A 19,207-nucleotide genomic window follows, 5' to 3' on the forward strand; every position below is an offset into this window, starting at 1 on the left:
TAATAAATTTGAAATTTAAATTTATGTATGTACTGTACAATGACCATAAAATGTTACATCATCTTCTTCTGTTCTTAATATTAATACTGATTATAGAAAATGAATTTATAGAAAATGAAATGTATCTGATGACACTGAATCGAATTACTTAATAATAAAAGGAATTATTCCTGAATCATATTGTAGTCCATGTATCTAGATACACATTGTTTTATAAGGGATAGATGCACAGCTATAGCTGGTTTACATGACCCACTTAAAACAAAATGTGCCATGTTCCTCTCAGGGAACCATAACCTTATCATGGTGGAGACGTTTGTGAGGTTTATGTGTTCCTGTGAACCTGAGAGCTGTGCTGTCTGGAGCCTTCGTGCTCCTGGTAGAGTCTCCCATGGCAAACTGGTCTCAGCCGAGGGGCCAGACTAAGACTGGTTCACAAAGACTCCATGAAAAACAAGGCAAAGGAACTGTGACCCGACCCAGAGGAAGCTAGGCTTACCACAGAGCCCGGCTCCAGAACCACTCGGCTCCAGAACAACTCTCCTTGATAGGGGTTTGACCTTATTCTTCTATTGCCCAGGATGTGAGGCACCACTTGGGTGTAGGGATACTCACTGTCCCCGGCTGATGAGAAGGTCGCCTCCCTGTGCCTTCAGATTGTGGGGCTGTTTGTGCATATGCACCAAACAGCAGTTTGGAGTATTCGGCCTTCTTGGAGTCTGTCCATTGTTCTGCCGAGGGACTTCAAGGCACACATGGGTAATGATAGAAACACCTAGAGAGGCTTGATTGGGAGGAACGGCCTCCCTGATGTAAACCTGAGTGGTGTTTTGTTATTGCACTCCTCTGCTAATCATAGACTGTCCATAATGAACATCATGTTCAAACATAAAGATGTTCATAAGTGTACATGGTATCAGAGCACCCTAGGCCAAAGGTTGATGATCGATTTTGTGATAGTATCATCTGATCTGAGGCCACTTGTTGGACACTTGGGTGAAGCAAGGGGCAGAGCTGTCACCTGATCACCATCTGGTGGTGAGTTGGATCAGAGGGTGGGGGAGGACTTTGTACAGACCTGGTATGTCCAAACGGATGGGGGCATGAACTGGGGACATCTGGAGGAGCCCAATGTCTGACAGATCTTCAACTCATACCTACAGCAGAGCTTTTCTGGCATCCCTTTGGATGTTGGGGGCTGTATACATTAAGGATCAGACTCTATTGACTTCTACTGAGGAGGCAATTAGGTGCTGGAAGGAACATTTTGAGGATGTCCTGCATCAGACGGGAGCACCCTCTGTAGTAGAGGCAGAGCACCTCTACGTCTGAGGCCATGGTTCTCAGCAGGAAACTAATGGATTGCATGCTCTGGGTAGGGAATGAGGTCTTGCCTCAAGTAATGGCGTTCAAGAACCATGAGGTTTTGTTCACAAGTGAGTAGACAATGGAACATGAGATTGTCCAGAGAATTGGCACAGCAGGGGCGGTATTGCATTCGCGCTGCCATCCTGTTGTGTGTTGAGCCAAAAGGTGAAGCTTTTGATATACTGGTCAATCTTCATTCCTACTCACACTTATGGTCACAAGGGCTGGATCATGACTGAAAGAACTAGATTGTAGGTGCAAGTGGCCAAAATGGCTTCCTCAGGAGGGTGGCTGGTGTCTCCCTTAGAGATGGGGTGAGAAGGTCAGTCATTTGTGAGAAGCTCAGAGTAGAGCTGCTGCTCTTTCACATTGAAAGGAGACAGCTGAGGTGGTTCGGACATGTGGTAAGGATGCCTCCTAGGTGTCTTCCTAGGGAGATGTTCCAGGCACATCCAGTTGGGAGGAGACTCCGAGGAAGACCCAGGACTAGATGGAGAGATTATCTCCCCACTGGCCTGGGAACACCTCAGGATCCCCAATCAGAGGTTGTTAATGTGGCCCAGGAAAGGGAAGTTTGGGGACCTCCAGTGAAGCTGTTGTCCCTGCACCCTGATCTCAGATAAGCAGTTGCAGTATAACGTGGAGGCAGAGAATCCATTTTCTACACATGGTGACATTTTTCTTCATCATATATTTTGTGGAAGCAACTGCAGCATTTTAAAAGGCCACTTATCACACACACACACACTGCTCACAGGTCCCTCGTTGGTACCCTGATTAGTTCTCTTAAATGTTCTCATCTAGTCTGTGTGTGCCATTGATTTATGGACTGAATGCGGACTTTAATAGCCTCTTACCTCTTTCTTTGCAGAGGAAATCAATGGGTCCTCATATGGAGACGGTGGCCTCAAATGCACACATCACATAAACGCAACGCTGAGCACCTCATTAGCGGGGCGGCTCTAAAGTGCATCAGAGATGGTGAGTTCTGAACTTCAGGACTTTTGGACAATTATAAGTGGTTTTTGGACTATGGAGCGAGATGTTTTATGAAGTCTAAACTCATAAATAAGAGGAAATTGCATCAACAAGCATTGATATTAGAACGAGCTGGAGACTTACAACTCAAAGGGCTCACTGAGTGCCTTCCATTGAAGGACAGCAGAAGGTTTCGGGAACAGGTTTCTTGGAAGTAGTGGTGACAGACAGGATGGAAATAAGAGAAAAACAACAAAAAAAAATAATATTATTTTGCACCGTCTCATTGTTAGGGTCCCTTCACACATAGTGCAAAGTTTGGACGACACTTGTTGTGTCTTTCCTTGACAAACATTCAGCACAGTGGTTGTACCCTTACCTAACAATGAGAAAGTCCTGGATTCAAACCAGACAAATAGGTAGGTTTATGGTGTATTCATGCTGGACAGTAGAGGCCACAACACGCATACAAATAAACAAACACCTGCATCTGTTCAACAACATGTAGTTGGATCAAAAAAGTTGCAACGTCTTTAAAAAAATCATTGTAAACATAGAACATGACTATACCCTAATACCCCAGACCAAATGCAACAATATAATTTGACAACAACTCTACTGGTCTAAGAGCATTTTGCAGAACAAGCTGAAATTTTCAGGCTACGTTCAGAAGATTGTGTGAAACCACATATTAAAAATCTCCCCAAAATTCCCCTTGTAACTTGATCAAAATCCAAGGTGGCATCCAAAATGGCTGCCCTTTCAGAGGTGTTTGTTTGTTTGTTTGTTTGTTTGTTTGTTTGTTTGTTTGTTTGTTTTCCTCCACGTTCATATCTTTGCTTTTGGAACAGTGAGTAACCTGATTTAAATGTCTAAATTTGTGTTTTAGAGCATAAGAACCTCTTTACCATGATTATCTAGATGTTTTAAGTAAGTCATCGGGTTGCACATGATGTCTTTCTCAGCATGGCATCATGTGGATTCAAACATCAAGGATGCAACAACATGACATGCAGTTGCAAGAAATGGGCTCTTTCTTCCCCAATGTGCAGTAAGTGCAATACTCAGTCTTGCAACAATACTGTAACAGTACACAATGTCAATGACAATGACTGAGACAGGAAACACAAGTGTTGCAGAAACAATGGTGGATGATGAAACAAGTGCTGTGATTTTTTTGAGGATGGGGAAACTTTGTATGTGGAGTGTGTCAAAGGAATGTATCCTCATTGGTCATGTTTCTGATATATCAATAGGCCAGTTCATATAAAAAGATGGCCATTTACATTCTAATATGGACATTATCTACTTAGACATTTCCAAAAGTTGAAACCTCTTGGTATAGACTGCAAAGAGTTTCTCACTCATTCACTCTCACTCACTCATCTTCAACCACTTATCTGGGACTGAGTCACAGGCGCAACATCTCCAGCAGGGGACCCCAAACTTCCCTTTTGTTTGACACATTAAGCATCTCTGACTGGGGGATACCGAGGCATTCCCGGGCGAGTGTGGCGATATAATCTTTCCACCTACTCCTGGGTCTTCCCCGGGGTCCCCTCACAGCTGTACGGGTCTGGAACTCCTCCCTAGGGAGGTGGCCACGGGGCATCCTTACCAGATGCCCAAACCACCTCAGCTGAGTCCTTTCAATGTGAAGGAGCAGCGGCCATATTGGCCACCATTTTAGTTTCCAGAAACCTCAATCATTGTAAAGAGTTACTTTTGCTTTAATATCTCTCTCTAAACTCTTTCTCTCCGATTGTTCTGTCTGAGTTATTTTCATTAGTTACTTCCTCCAAACCATCAACATGTCTATTAGACCCCATTCCAAACCAGGCTGCTCAAGGAAGCCCTACCATTATTTAATGCTTCGATCTTAAATATGATCAATCTATCTTTGTTAGTTGGCTATGTACCACAGGCTTTTAAGGTGGCAGTAATTAAACCATTACTTAAAAAGCCATCACTTGACCCAGCTATCTTAGCTAATTATATGCCAATCTCCAACCTTCCTTTTCTCTCAAAAATTCTTGAAAGGGTAGTTGTAAAACAGCTAACTGATCATCTGCAGAGGAATGGTCTATTTGAAGAGTTTCAGTCAGGTTTCAGAATTCATCATAGTACAGAAACAGCATTAGTGAAGGTTACAAATGATCTTCTTATGGCCTCAGACAGTGGACTCATCTCTGTGCTTGTTCTGTTAGACCTCAGTGCTGCTTTTGATACTGTTGACCATAACATTTTATTACAGAGATTAGAGCATGCCATAGGTATTAAAGGCACTGCGCTGCGGTGGTTTGAATCATATTTATCTAATAGATTACAATTTGTTCATGTAAATGGGGAGTCTTCTTCACAGACTAAGGTTAATTATGGAGTTCCACAAGGTCCCGTGCTAGGACCAATTTTATTCACTTTATACATGCTTCCCTTAGGCACTATTATTAGAAAGCATTGCTTAAATTTTCATTGTTACGCAGATGATACCTAGCATTATCTATCCATGAAGCCAGAGGACACACACCAATTAGTTAAACTGCAGGAATGTCTTACAGACATAAAGACATGGATGACCTCTAATTTCCTGCTTTTAAATTCAGATAAAACTGAAGTTATTGTACTTGGCCCCACAAATCTTAGAAACATGGTGTCTAACCAGATCCTTACTCTGGATGGCATTACCTTGACCTCCAGTAATACTACTGCACAAGTTGCATCGGAGTATAAGTTGTACAATGGGCAGGAACTCAGTTGAGCACATGTGTACACCACAGCATGTGCTGTTACTTAACATAACATAACATATTTGATGTTATTTGATGCAAACTGAACAAAAGAAATAGTCCCATGGACATGGATTGCTGGTCCTCGGCAACATCTAGATTTTTTTGGCAACATTTTTGATCAGGATATGTCCTTCAATGCGCATATTAAGCAAATATGTAGGACTGTAGGAATGGTCTATTTGAAGAGTTTCAGTCAGGTTTTAGAATTCATCATAGTACAGAAACAGCATTAGTGAAGGTTACAAATGATCTTCTTATGGCCTCAAACAGTGGACTCATCTCTGTGCTTGTTCTGTTAGACCTCAGTGCTGCTTTTGATACTGTTGACCATAAAATTTTATTACAGAGATTAGAGCATGCCATAGGTATTAAAGGCAGTGCGCTGTGGTGGTTTAAATCATATTTATCTAATAGATTACAATTTGTTCATGTAAATGGGGAATCTTCTTCACAGACTAAGGTTAATTATGGAGTTCCACAAGGTTCTGTGCTAGGACCAGTTTTATTCACTTTATACATGCTTCCCTTAGGCAGTATTATTAGACGGCATTGCTTAAATTTTCATTGTTACGCAGATGATACCCAGCTTTATCTATCCATGAAGCCAGAGGACACACACCAATTAGCTAAACTGCAGGATTGTCTTACAGACATAAAGACATGGATGACCTCTAATTTCCTGCTTTTAAACTCAGATAAAACTGAAGTTATTGTACTTGGCCCCACAAATCTTAGAAACATGGTGTCTAACCAGATCCTTACTCTGGATGGCATTACCCTGACCTCTAGTAATACTGTGAGAAATCTTGGAGTCATTTTTGATCAGGATATGTCATTCAAAGCGCATATTAAACAAATATGTAGGACTGCTTTTTTGCATTTACGCAATATCTCTAAAATTAGAAAGGTCTTGTCTCAGAGTGATGCTGAAAAACTAATTCATGCATTTATTTCCTCTAGGCTGGACTATTGTAATTCATTATTATCAGGTTGTCCTAAAAGTTCCCTGAAAAGCCTTCAGTTAATTCGAAATGCTGCAGCTAGAGTACTAACGGGGACTAGAAGGAGAGAGCATATCTCACCCATATTGGCCTCTCTTCATTGGCTTCCTGTTAATTCTAGAATAGAATTTAAAATTCTTCTTCTTACTTATAAGGTTTTGAATAATCAGGTCCCATCTTATCTTAGGGACCTCATAGTACCATATCACCCCAACAGAGCGCTTCGCTCTCAGACTGCAGGCTTACTTGTAGTTCCTAGGGTTTGTAAGAGTAGAATGGGAGGCAGAGCCTTCAGCTTTCAGGCTCCTCTCCTGTGGAACCAGCTCCCAATTCAGATCAAGGAGACAGACACCCTCTCTACTTTTAAGATTAGGCTTAAAACTTTCCTTTTTGCTAAAGCTTATAGTTAGGGCTGGATCAGGTGACCCTGAACCATCCCTTAGTTATGCTGATATAGACTTAGACTGCTGGGGGGTTCCCATGATGCACTGAGTGTTTCTTTCTCTTTTTGCTCTGTATGCACCACTCTGCATTTAATCATTAGTGATTGATCTCTGCTCCCCTCCACAGCATGTCTTTTTCCTGGTTCTCTCCCTCAGCCCCAACCAGTCCCAGCAGAAGACTGCCCCTCCCTGAGCCTGGTTCTGCTGGAGGTTTCTTCCTGTTAAAAGGGAGTTTTTCCTTCCCACTGTCGCCAAGTGCTTGCTCACAGGGGGTCGTTTTGACCGTTGGGGTTTTTCTGTAATTATTATATGGCTTTTGCCTTACAATATAAAGCGCCTTGGGGCAACTGTTTGTTGTGATTTGGCGCTATATAAATAAAATTGATTTGATTTGATTTGTCCCTATAGCCAATAGAGCTGACAAAGCATATTTACGTACTTTATCATTTATTGAGCTCTTAAGGTAGCTTTTTGCAGATTTTTATTTGCTTTTCAATGTATTGATCAGCACAAGCTTCATTAGAAGGTTAATTATATCCCAAGAACATAAACAAAATCTTCATATCGACACCAGTCATTTCCTTCCACGGCTGTCTTAAAGGATACTTGAGGCTGAATGTTGCACTTTGACATATCAGAAACTTTTGCTACATTGTTGCAATAGTTGTCTTCTCACACATGCAACCCAGACACCTAAGTCCTTGGGAAATGATAAAAGACAAAAAAAAAAAAAAAACAACGCAGAAAGATGTTGTAAATAATTTTCATCACGTCAGATGAATACACTTTGTTGCTGAACACGGTTGAAGCAAATGTGAATGAATGAGATGCCGGGATTAATAATATCTATTTCCAGTGTAAAGGATTAGCATGAAGAGGCGGGCAGCGGGCATGCTGATGAAACTCTCTGGAGGTCTGCGAGGTATTCAGAGCACCGACTCTGACACTCAGCCTGGAATCAAAAGCACAACTTGGAAGCAGACTGTTTGCGTGCATCATGTGGGCGGATCAAATTTATAGAGAACATGAAATATGAAACTGAACGGTGTCGCTGGGTTTTGTGTGTTCACACCTAATGCAGAACCGGCTGACGTATTCTGCTGCTGTGCGCACATTTCAAACTTTGGTTGCATAATATTGCATGATTCTTCTGCTCACACGTTCTGCTTAAAAGCTTTTTTATTCAATTGTAAAATTTAAATTTTATGATAAAGTTAAATTGCAAATAATCTCTAAAAGCGTCTTAGTAGTTGAGTGTCTTATTACAAACGAGAAAGATTTCTGACTTTTCAGTGACTATTCAGTGAAGTCTTCCGCGCAAATTTGGTGAGAATCCTTGAAGTACTTTTGAAGAAATCCTTCAAACCCTATACAAAGTGGTATTTTGAACCAGAATCTGGATCTGGATTCTGATGACCCCCGAAATTCAGTGGAGTCTTCCATGCCCTAATATCTATCTGTGGTGCACATTTGGTGAGAATCCGTGAAGTAGTTTTGAAGTAATCCTTCAAAACCTATACAAAGTAGAATCTTGATCCAGAATCTGGATCCAGAGCCAGATCACCTCCGAAATTCAGTGGAGTCTTCCATGCCCTAATATCTATCTGTGGTGCAAATTCGGTGAGAATCTGTGAAGTAATTTTGACGTAATCCAAAGTCTATCATGGCCTAATATGTATCAGTGTTGAAAATTTTGTCTAAATCTGTGCAGTAGTTTTGACGTAATCCTGCTGACAGTATTCCCTCAAAGTCTATATAAAGTGAAAATTGATCCAGAATCTGGATCCAGATCCAGATCACCTCAAAAATGTAATGAGTTCTTTCATGGACTAAAATTTATCTGTGGTGAAAATTCCGTCAAAATCTGTGCACTAGTTTTAAATGACAGACAGACAAATAAATAAATAAATGCCAATGATTTTATTATGTCCTTGGCAGGCATAATTATTAACGTTTGATTTTGGGTTTTTTTGTTGTTTTCATTGTTGTTTTTGTATCCTGTTAGGTACCGTCACAGATTTAACGTCAGGAAACCTTTGTAGAAACGGGCAATAATAAAAGAAACCTCTGTGATTCTTGGGTGGACGGGAACATTGGCTTGGATCACAGCACAGCCGTACTTCACCTGCCACCTCCATCCGACCCTGCCTGCTGTGAAATTGCAGGTTATCGAGATTAACTGGAACCTTGTCCTTTTGAGCTCAAGAGACATCTGGGTAGAATTTATGGGGTCAGCAGCCAAAGTGTTTGATGCCGATTTCTTTGCAGAGGCTCGAACACACCCAGTGCACTGCAATGTGCATCAGTGTGAAGCAGTGCAAGTGTCCCTGCCAGGTTCTGCCTGATGCATCAGGCCCAACACTCATGCTGTCTGTGCAGGTAAGCTAAATCATTGCACCCATGGGTACTTTGGTCCTAAAATGAATTCAGATGCCATGCTGGAACATATTTATTCTCAGGCAGTATGAAGCAATTCCACCATAAACCACTGTTTGTATTTTTGCATTACAGTGATGGTGTTGGGATCACCTGTGCACACCTGCAGGGGGTGTGTCCATGTGCAGACACAGTAGGGAGGTGATGGCATAGAGGTTCAAGCTGTGGTCCTGAGATGAGAGTTCAAACCTCTGCCAGACTAGAAAATCACTCGAGGCATTTGGGCAACATCTTTAATTGTGAAGATGCTCCTGGTGTGCACTTTGTATGGTGAGACACTAACTGTGTGTCTGTCTGAGGCATCATTGTAAAGTGCTTGGAGCATCTGCTTCACATGGAAAAGTGCTACATAGTCCATGGGCCAAGCAGGTTTTAGGTACCACTTAAGGGGAATAAACAACACTTAGAATCCAGCCTCAGTGTGTCATGGCCCACACAAAAATGTATGATAGCCATCCCAGGATGGTAGCTGTAGCCAGGTAGGGATCAACAAAGAATTACACAGAGGTCAAACTTTAAAAATGCTCCAATCACGTTGAAAATTATATCACATTACTTGTCTGATCATAACGATTCCTAAAAGCTATAGTTTGGACTATCTGTGATGCAATGTTTTGGAGTTATGGGGTAAAAACAGCTAAAATGGTGACAAAGGTCAGTTTCAGTTTGTATAGGGGTCAAAAGTTAAAGTTGCTCCAATTTCAGTACAAAATGATGCAAATTATTGGTTTAAATAAAAGGATTAATAAATGGAATAGTTTTGACTGTGCTGAATGTTTGGTCTCCAAGGTAAAGGTCAAATAAGGTCAACATCTATTGGATTCTATGACATATGACATATGTTACCCTGTAACATGATAACTAAGCATGACAGGTGGTGCAAACTATTCCTTATTAGAACCCTATTAACCCAAACAATAATTTGGATAATTTTTTTTACTGAATTTTAGCAACTTTAACTTTTGACCTGAAATTGACCATCATCACCATTTTTGCTGCTTTTACCCCATAACTCCAGATCATTCCATAACAGATAGTCCAAACTATACCTTACTGGAATCGTTATGATCAGACAAGTAATGCAATATAGTTTTCAGCATGATTGGAGCATTTTTAAAGTTTGACCTTTCTGTAATTCTTCATTGACCCCTACCTGGCTACAGCTACCACCCTGGGATGGCTATCATACATTTTTGTGTGGGCCATGATACACTGAGGCTCGATTCTAAGTGTTGTTTATTCCCCTTAAGTGGTACCGATTTAGTCAAAATTGATGAGTGGCTCATGGACTAACAGGAATGCAGTCTGTTTGCCTTCACACATTCAACAAAAAGTCAAGCAGCATCTGTGTTATGACATCAAAGTAAAGACAACACACAAAATATTTTACCACAATTTCAAAAAGGTATTATTTATTAGCTCTTCATTGTAGAGGAGGTATCAGTGAATTTGGAACTTGGTCACCAATATGTAGACCTGCAATTTGATTTCCGCTCACACAACCTGTCTGTGATCTTGTGCAAGACATTTCACCTGCACGATCCCTGTCGCTGTCCATCCAGCTGTAATCTGGTACCGGTGTCGCTTACCGAACGGTCCCCCCTAACAATATTTCCACCCCGCCTTCACTGCGCATGCGTCATTTTGGAGCGTCAGCAGAGATTCACTGAATATCACCTTGTTTCTGCTTCAAACTGCACTCCAGTCATCATCTATCGCAGTGACAGATATCTAAAGCTTTTCTACAACAATCATTTCCACATAAATTCTGCATTATTTCCTAATAAAAGATGGGAGAGCGATCACAGCACCATGTCATTTCAGAGCATCAGCAGGGATTCATTGATTATCACCTTGTTTCTGCTTCAAACTGCACTCCAGTCATCATCTATCGCACCGACAGATATCTGAAGCTTTTCTACAACAATCATTTCCACATAAATTCAGCATTATTTCTTACTAAAAGATGAGAGCACGATCACAGTGCCGCGCCATTTCAGAGCATCAGCAGGGATTCACTGATTATCGCCTTGTTTCTGCTTCAAACTGCACTCCAGTCATCATCTATCGCAGCGAGATATCTTAAGCTTTTCTACAACAATCATTTCAACATAAATTCAGCATTATTTCTTAATAAAAGATGGGAGTGCGATCACAGCGCCGTGTCATTTCAGAGCATCAGCAGGGATTCACTGATTATCACCTTGTTTCTGCTTCAAACTGCACTCCAGTCATCATCTATCACAGCGACAGATATCTGAAGCTTTTCTACAACAATCATTTCAACATAAATTCAGCATTATTTCTTAATAAAAGATGGGAGTGCGATCACAGCGCCATGTCATTTCAGAGCATCAGCAGGGATTCACTGATTATCACCTTGTTTCTGCTTCAAACTGCACTGCACTCCAGTCATCATCTATCACAGCGACAGATATCTGAAGCTTTTCTACAACAATCATTTCAACATAAATTCAGCATTATTTCTTAATAAAAGATGGGAGTGCGATCACAGCGCCATGTCATTTCAGAGCATCAGCAGGGATTCATTGATTATCACCTTGTTTCTGCTTCAAACTGCACTCCAGTCATCATCTATCGCAGCGACAGATATCTGAAGCTTTTCTACAACAATCATTTCCACATAAATTCAGCATTATTTCTTAATAAAAGATGAGAGCATGATCACAGTGCCGCGCCATTTCAGAGCATCAGCAGCAATTCACTGATTATCGCCTTGTTTCTGCTTCAAACTGCACTCCAGTCATCATCTATCGCAGCGACAGATACCTGAAGCTTTTCTACAACAATCATTTCAACATAAATTCAGCATTATTTCTTAATAAAAGATGGGAGTGCGATCACAGCGCCATGTCATTTCAGAGCATCAGCAGGGATTCACTGATTATCGCCTTGTTTCTGCTTCAAACTGCACTCCAGTCATCATCTATCGCAGCGACAGATATCTGAAGCTTTTCCACAACAATCATTTCCACATAAATTCAGCATTATTTCTTAATAAAAGAGGGGAGCGCGATCACAGCGCCACACCATTTCAGAGCATCAGCAGCGATTCATTGATTATCGCCTCGTTTTTGCTTCAAACGGCCTTGTTTCTGCTTAAAACACTTTAAACGTAAGAGGTTTTAATTTGCCATCTGATGGTTAATAATCACAACATTCCCTTTGATCACTTTGGGTCAGAGTCAGACTCAGAGAGTGAGACTCAGGCGTGCTGGTGTTGAGCTCTGATCGCTCCACCATCTTTCATTGTGAAATAATGCTGAATTTATGTGGAAATGATTGTTGTACAAAAGCTTCAGATATCTGTTGCTGAGATAGAAGATGACTGGAGTGCAGTTTGAAGCAGAAATGAGGAGATAATCTGTGAATTGCTGCCGATGCTCTGAAATGAGGCATGCACAGTGAAGGCAGGGCAGACCAGTTTTTCAAGGGGACCGTTTGGCCAGCCATGCTGGCCTTTGCTGAGGAAGGAACCTGCGTCAGACAGGCATCTTATCCAGGATGAGCTGTAGACTCATATCAGAATCTGGAGATGAGCAGCAGCCCCAACAGGCTTCGGGGCCGATATAGGTCTTGTACTTTGTTGCTTAACCCTGTCACATAGTCCATCTGCATTGAAAGCTCTGCAGCGGCTTTGTTCTTCATGCATTATTTTACTGCTTTCAAACAAGCCGTGAGTCCCTGCATGAATCTGGTTGTGTCGTGACAGTAAGGACCCTTCAAGTGCAAAATTCCCACTTCACTCTTTTCTTCTTAACTTCTTGCATGATGATTAGTGTATGCCCACTGTGTTCTTTTGAATTTGTTGTAGGACTGTGTGCAGAGGGATGACTACATGAATCTTCTTGAGCTAAAAAGGATTTTAAGAAGATGAGGGAGGTGCTTTTAGTCATTTGCTATTTTAGACGTCTGACATAATCCAGTAGAATAACAGGGATTTGTGAGGGTTGTAATACCGTGCAAAGTACGATTGATTTAGGATTCCGACTCGATCGTAAAGCCATGTATGTACATATACTCAAGTCTATAAACACTCACAGAAATGATTACCAACCAAGCCATAATTCCAACCCACCAGCGGTCATAATTTTAGGTTTGACCTGAAAGCCGATTATTATGGATACAAGTCTCTGAATTCCGTTTTCTTTGCATGGTCACGCAGAAGGACACACTGAGGTGGACCCAGAACACAATAGGAGGATTACATATTCACTTTGGGAACACTTTGGCAAAATTGGATGAATCATACCACAAGGGGATTTCTCCTTTGTCAGGGACAATCAGTGTCTTTTCACTCTTTTCACTGATCAAAGATAATAAACGTATTAATCATATATCTGGTTATGTCATACATGTCAAAGAATTACAGAACAGAATTACAACAGCTTGCTTGCTTACTTACCTTCCTTATGTTCTACTTGTAAGTTTACGTGTAAATTTTCACACATTTGTAAAAAAACAAGAGACAACTCAAAATTGGCATTTCTTAACATAAATATTTCATTTCAACCTGATGGACGATCTGAAAGCTACAGTGTCAGATTTAGTGTCATCTAGTGGTGAGCTTGCAGACTGCAGGATGCTATCACTAGTCACGAGAATGTTTCTCTCCAAGTTCTTGCTTCTTTGGTGATGGGAATTCATGCTCCTTTGCCTTTTCTTGTAATAACCAATATGTATGATCCTCCAGTGCTCCCAGTGAGTTTAAATAAGTGCAAACATGACGGAAGGCATTAAGACTACGAATACCTGGAAATACTGTCATGTACTGTCAATGCTTGAACAGTTCAAAAATTGGATCCCGATTCCAAATCTGGGGCCGATGATGGCTGTAACTATTATATATAGCAAGTTTGTTCAAGATTGACAAAGATGGATTAAAAATTTACTATGATGCTTCAAAACATACACAGATTTGCTATTTGGGATGAGAAGAAATGGTGCTCTGTGGAATGGCCCTGTTAGTCATATTGAAGGAAGCTCCAGCTGGTGGATAAAGGTGCTGCATTAATTTGTTGAAACCAGCCCCCCTCTAACCCCAAATAAATAAAATATGACAAGCAGCTGTCAACCTATGTTCAAAAGGGCATACATATGGTAGTCTACAATTTGGCCCAACAACAAAAGACCAAAAGCTTCACTATTTTTAAAAGGGCGTCTCAGAACTCAGCAAAAGTGCATCATCTCATGGGATGACAGGAAGTCCCAGAGTGGATGTTGTAAACACGCTCCTTCAGATACGTTTAAAAGCTGGGACATCGGTGTACAAGATCCCTCGTAAAAGAATCACATGCACGACGAAGCCCACTGTTGAGTGAGGCATTAAGAGTGGAACATATTCGAGTGCTTAACACATTGTAAAGTTTCCTGAGGCACGATGGCGGAAAGATGGTATAATCTGAGGTTCTTGAATGCTGGAAAAAACATGGATATCACATTATCGAGACATGAGTCTATGGAGACCTAGCTGGTTGTTCAGGACAGAAGATGCAGGAAGCAACAAATAAAGGAGAGGGTAGAAGACTGGAAGTGTGGGGAGGATGATCACAAACCTGGTTTTTGTCTGCATTTCTATGATTGTGTTTTCTGTGAGTGCATCTCCAGAAGGCAGAGAAACAGAAATACAGTCATGAAAACAAGTGTTTAGACTGTTTTTTATTATTATTCAAGGGGTTCAACAAAAATATTGTTTAACCATTTTGGCATTACAACCTTTTTTAACACACGGTCCCTCCATTTTCTGAGCTCATAAGTAATTGCACAAAATAAATAGGTTTCTTTTAACACAAATAATCATTATACCCAGTTTTCTTCAGAAAAGCTGGTGAAGTCACTGAACTGATGTAAGTTGTTCCCAAAGGAGAGTGCAGCAAATTCAGGTGCACAAACTACGATTGACAGCTCCAAAAGTCCACAAGTCCTTTTGGGGGCATGTAAAACTGTCAGGCCATTTATGAGCTTGGGCAGTGTCTGAGGTGGTGTGTCTCTATCTTACCTAAGTTTATGTCCCAGTAGCTATGTACCTTGTCAACTTAATAAGGAGTGTCCTATGTGTCTGCACCCTTGTATCACGTCAGGGCAGCCAAGGTTGGTGCATGGCTGCCGAAGTTGGTAGGTGAGCTGAAATGGTACCATGTTGTACCAGTGGTGTTCAAACACCACTGTAAGGTGTGTTTGAAGTTTATAAAATCCTGTCTTTGGACTGACTCTGGAGAACGTTCCATTGACTGCAGGGAAAGTTCTGCTAAATGCAGGGAAAGACCAGAAGCTAGGATCCTTTTGGAGCCATGTAAGACTGACATGCCAAATAGGAGCTTGAGCAGTGTCTGGGGTGGTATCTCTCCAGCTTATCTAGATTTGTTTCCCAGTAACTATGCCCTTTGTCGACTTACTGTGGTGGTCCCCCGTATGCCTACACCCTTTTAACACATTATGACAACAAAGCATGGTGCAGGACTGCTGAAGTTGATAGGTAAGTTGGGATTTCAAACTCTGGATCCCACTGCACGCCAAGGTGTAAGATTGTTCCTACAAGAATGGCTAGTGAGGATTCTCCTTTGGTAGACCATCGGTCTAAATAAAGCATTTAAGTCCCACCAAATGTCACAGAGATGTAACACTTGGTTCTAATTGTCCTTTGTTGACAGGATGTGGCAGTTGACCAAATAGCCACAGGTGAAGGTTTTCAATGTTTAAAGGCAACTGATCTTGGGACAAGGTCAAAATGTGGTGAGGAGATATGTAGCAAGGTGAAATCCAGTGAAATACGTTCCTACAAACCTTGGCTAATTGGGATCCCCCTTTGGTTGACCTGACAGAACAGCGGTCTCATGAATGAGATGTCCAAAGAGATATCTCACTCGGTTACAAGAAGTAATCAACAGTAACTTCTCACAGATGTAGAGTACTAAAAATAATACAAGTCATGTTTGTAGTGATGAAATAGCAGCTAAAACAAAAAGCAGCTGAAGCAAAAGTTAATCTTGAACACAAAAATAAAATATCATTTGTACATAATTGTACAGAAGAATGTTAAGGAAGCAGTTTGGTGGAACATTGTTATACGTGACCCTTAAACAATTACAGCACCTTCTTGTAGTTCTAATTATCCATTCAAGGACGACTCGCAAGTCTGCTTTCGGACTGGAATCAAGTACGACACAAAAACTGAGAAGAAAAAGGAAGTAATGAGAGAGTGAGGAGACAAAAAGACGAGCAGGAAGGCGAGAGACAATCTCACAAAGAAAACAATGTGCCACTAAAATGTTAATTAAGCAATGAAAAAACACGGCACACGGGGCACAGCCTTAAGAAAGTGGCGATGAAAGGGGAAGTATTTAGGATGGAGCCAAATGACTGAGAGCGTCGACAACAAATACATGAAGGTGTGGAGGAAGTGAAGGCGGCGGCGAGGCTTAAGGATTAGCAGGTTTGTCGTGCTGTAAGCCTCTTAGGAAGACCTTCCCAAGCCGGGAGGCGGTGAGAATGTCAATTTAGCCTCTTTCTCTGCTGGTAATTACGCCCTATCTCTGTGCTAACAGCTTATTTTACATGTGGCCGGACAAGGGGAAAGATATTCAGCAAGAGGACGCACAGAGGTGAGAGAAGATTCTCACGGATGGAGAGACAGGTTGTGTGCTGTGGCTGTTTAACTGGTTCGCAATGTAAATGTAGGCAATTATCCACAAATGAATTCTTATCAAACGTACTGCAATATTTAGCAAATCTGTGGCGCTTATTGCTGCCGTTTGTAGCGGCATGCTGAATTTTCTCACTCAATCACTCATCTTCAACCACTTACGCCAATTAAGGGTCACGGGGGGTTGAAGTCTATCCCAGCAGTCATAGGGTGTGAGGTGGGTACACCCTGGACAGGACGCCAATTTGTCACAAGGCCGCGTAGAGACAAACAAACACATTCACACCTGCACGCACCCCTACGGACAGTTTTAAGTTTACAATCCTCCTTACCTGCATGTCTTTGGCTGTGGGAGGAAGCCAGAGCACCGGGAGGGAACCCACACAAACACGGCGAGAACATGCAAACTCCATACAGAAAGGCCACAGGTGGGAATCAATCCCATGACCTTCTTGCTGTGAGGCAACAGTGCTAACCTCTAAGCCACCGTGCTGCCATACTGATTGTACCTCGTTGAAAATTAGCAGACCCCAAAGCTCCAGTGTATTCCAACAAATTAAAATTGATTATTAAAACCTCGAGGAGAACTTCTTAAATGGTTCTGCTGAGTGATGCAAGCAGCTGTTGTTGTTGTAAATAACTGGTGGACGAACCGTCGCTTTGGCTCAACTGCAGTGACGTGAAATTTGATGGACGGCGTCATCTTCATTGCTCCTTAGATGGATTTCGACTGACAGGCTTGAAACAACACAATATGTGGTAACATTGAATTATGCAATGACTCGGGTGTAACAATTAACCAATATGAATCAAAACCTGTTTTGAAAGTAATAAAGACGACTATAGGAAATCATTCCTGCCTTTGTGCTGGAGAGGAGCGAGATTCTAAAGGCATTGCACGATGTACACTATACTTCTTTGGAATGGCCATGGATTTATCATAAATCCTGTTTTTATTTTATTATTTGATATCTAGTATACCCTGTACCTGTCTAATGTATGTAATATGTATGTAATGCTAAAACTTCCTCTTCTGGATGAATAAAGTAAATCTACCTACATACTGTACCACCACATCAATACACAGACTCCTGAGCTGATCTAAATGTTACCATGAAATGACTCAGTTTTTAAGATTATTAATTGGTTAAGCTTGTTTCACCACTACTTCCCCATCTTCAAACTCGTGTTCAAGTTGAAATGACGGCTCTCGACGCTCTTGAGAGACTGTTTACACCTGGCGTGCACAACCAGTCCCTCACGGCCGACTGGTCAATCGCCAACTGAGTTCCAGTTGATTGCATGACGCTTGGGCTGTAACGGACAGTGCTGCTAGAACAGATTGATGCAGAAGGTGGCAGCACTGCACCAATAAGGATGCCACCTTCCGTTAAACACCATAAAAGAAGAAGAGGGCTTTTCTTCTTCTATCATGCAGGATGCAGAGGAGAAACAAATGAAACACATTTACTTCAATAATGCATTATTATTGTTAAAACTTTATATTTGTGCCAGGAAATTGTGTTATGTATATTGGTACCCAATAAATTGCGGCTATACTACAGCTTTCGATATGGGTTGGTAGATCTCGATACACTTTAAATTTTAAAAATAGATCCTGGTTCAAAAAAGGTTGGGCACCCCTGGTTTACACCACTGTTAACTTTGCTAGGTAAAAACAAAATCAATATGTCCAACAGTGGTAGGAATTATAACAGATAAATGTACCATTTGAATTTAATGTGCTAATTTTGTGCCTTTCCAGTTGTATGGAGTTGTAGTTGTATGGCGTTTGCATACAGTAAAGATATGTTGTGTTATTTATGATATGCTAACAACAGTTGGCTTCTTCTATGTGGAATACTGCATGTGGTGCTGCCCCCAGTGGTGAACAAAAGGCAAGCAAAAGCAGTGCTAGTGTGCTGCAGCAGAGTAGAAAAAAACCTGCAAGTTTTCATGTATTTGATGGTGAGCAATACCACTTTTTGGCTTATTCCAACTTATAGAAAATGACTGACTACATTAAACAAAGAATGGCATCATATTAATTCAGATTGTTCCATTATATAAAAGTATAGCTCCTGAACTTCATTATAGTCCATATATATATATATATATATATATATATATATATATATATATATATATATATATAGTGTATTTTTATTATGCAGAGATACCCACCATAACTAACAAAATTTAATATGTAATAACAGAAACATTTAATAACAAATAACCTCAAACCAATGTGTAATAGGTTTCTACAAATTTTGTAAGAAATAATTACATATGGTTGTGGTTATTACATATGGTAGTAGAAGTTCTTCTAATTAAAATACAACTATGTAGCATATTATGTAATAACCAATCAAAATGGTTGTTTTCTCCAGTACACATGTAACCAACAAAGTATGTTGATTAACGATAATGACTTTGCAGCTGAGAACAATTTGCTGTTAAAGAACTGTTCACAAAATGTTTGACAGAAAAAACATTTTGTTTTTGTGTTTTCTGTATACTCACGATGGT

The 19,207-nt window shown here is 40.9% G+C and overlaps 1 long non-coding RNA gene across 1 annotated transcript; it reads left to right on the forward strand.

Moving 5' to 3' along the window:
- Positions 1-1,907: 1,907 nt before the first annotated feature.
- Positions 1,908-16,245, forward strand: LOC117526787. The gene is made up of 3 exons (XR_004565350.1): positions 1,908-2,000; positions 9,477-9,480; positions 16,234-16,245. It is a non-coding gene; the product is annotated as an uncharacterized LOC117526787 (long non-coding RNA).
- Positions 16,246-19,207: the final 2,962 nt, after the last annotated feature.

Source organism: Thalassophryne amazonica, chromosome 15 (assembly GCF_902500255.1).
Source record: "Thalassophryne amazonica chromosome 15, fThaAma1.1, whole genome shotgun sequence".
NCBI lineage: Eukaryota > Metazoa > Chordata > Actinopteri > Batrachoidiformes > Batrachoididae > Thalassophryne > Thalassophryne amazonica.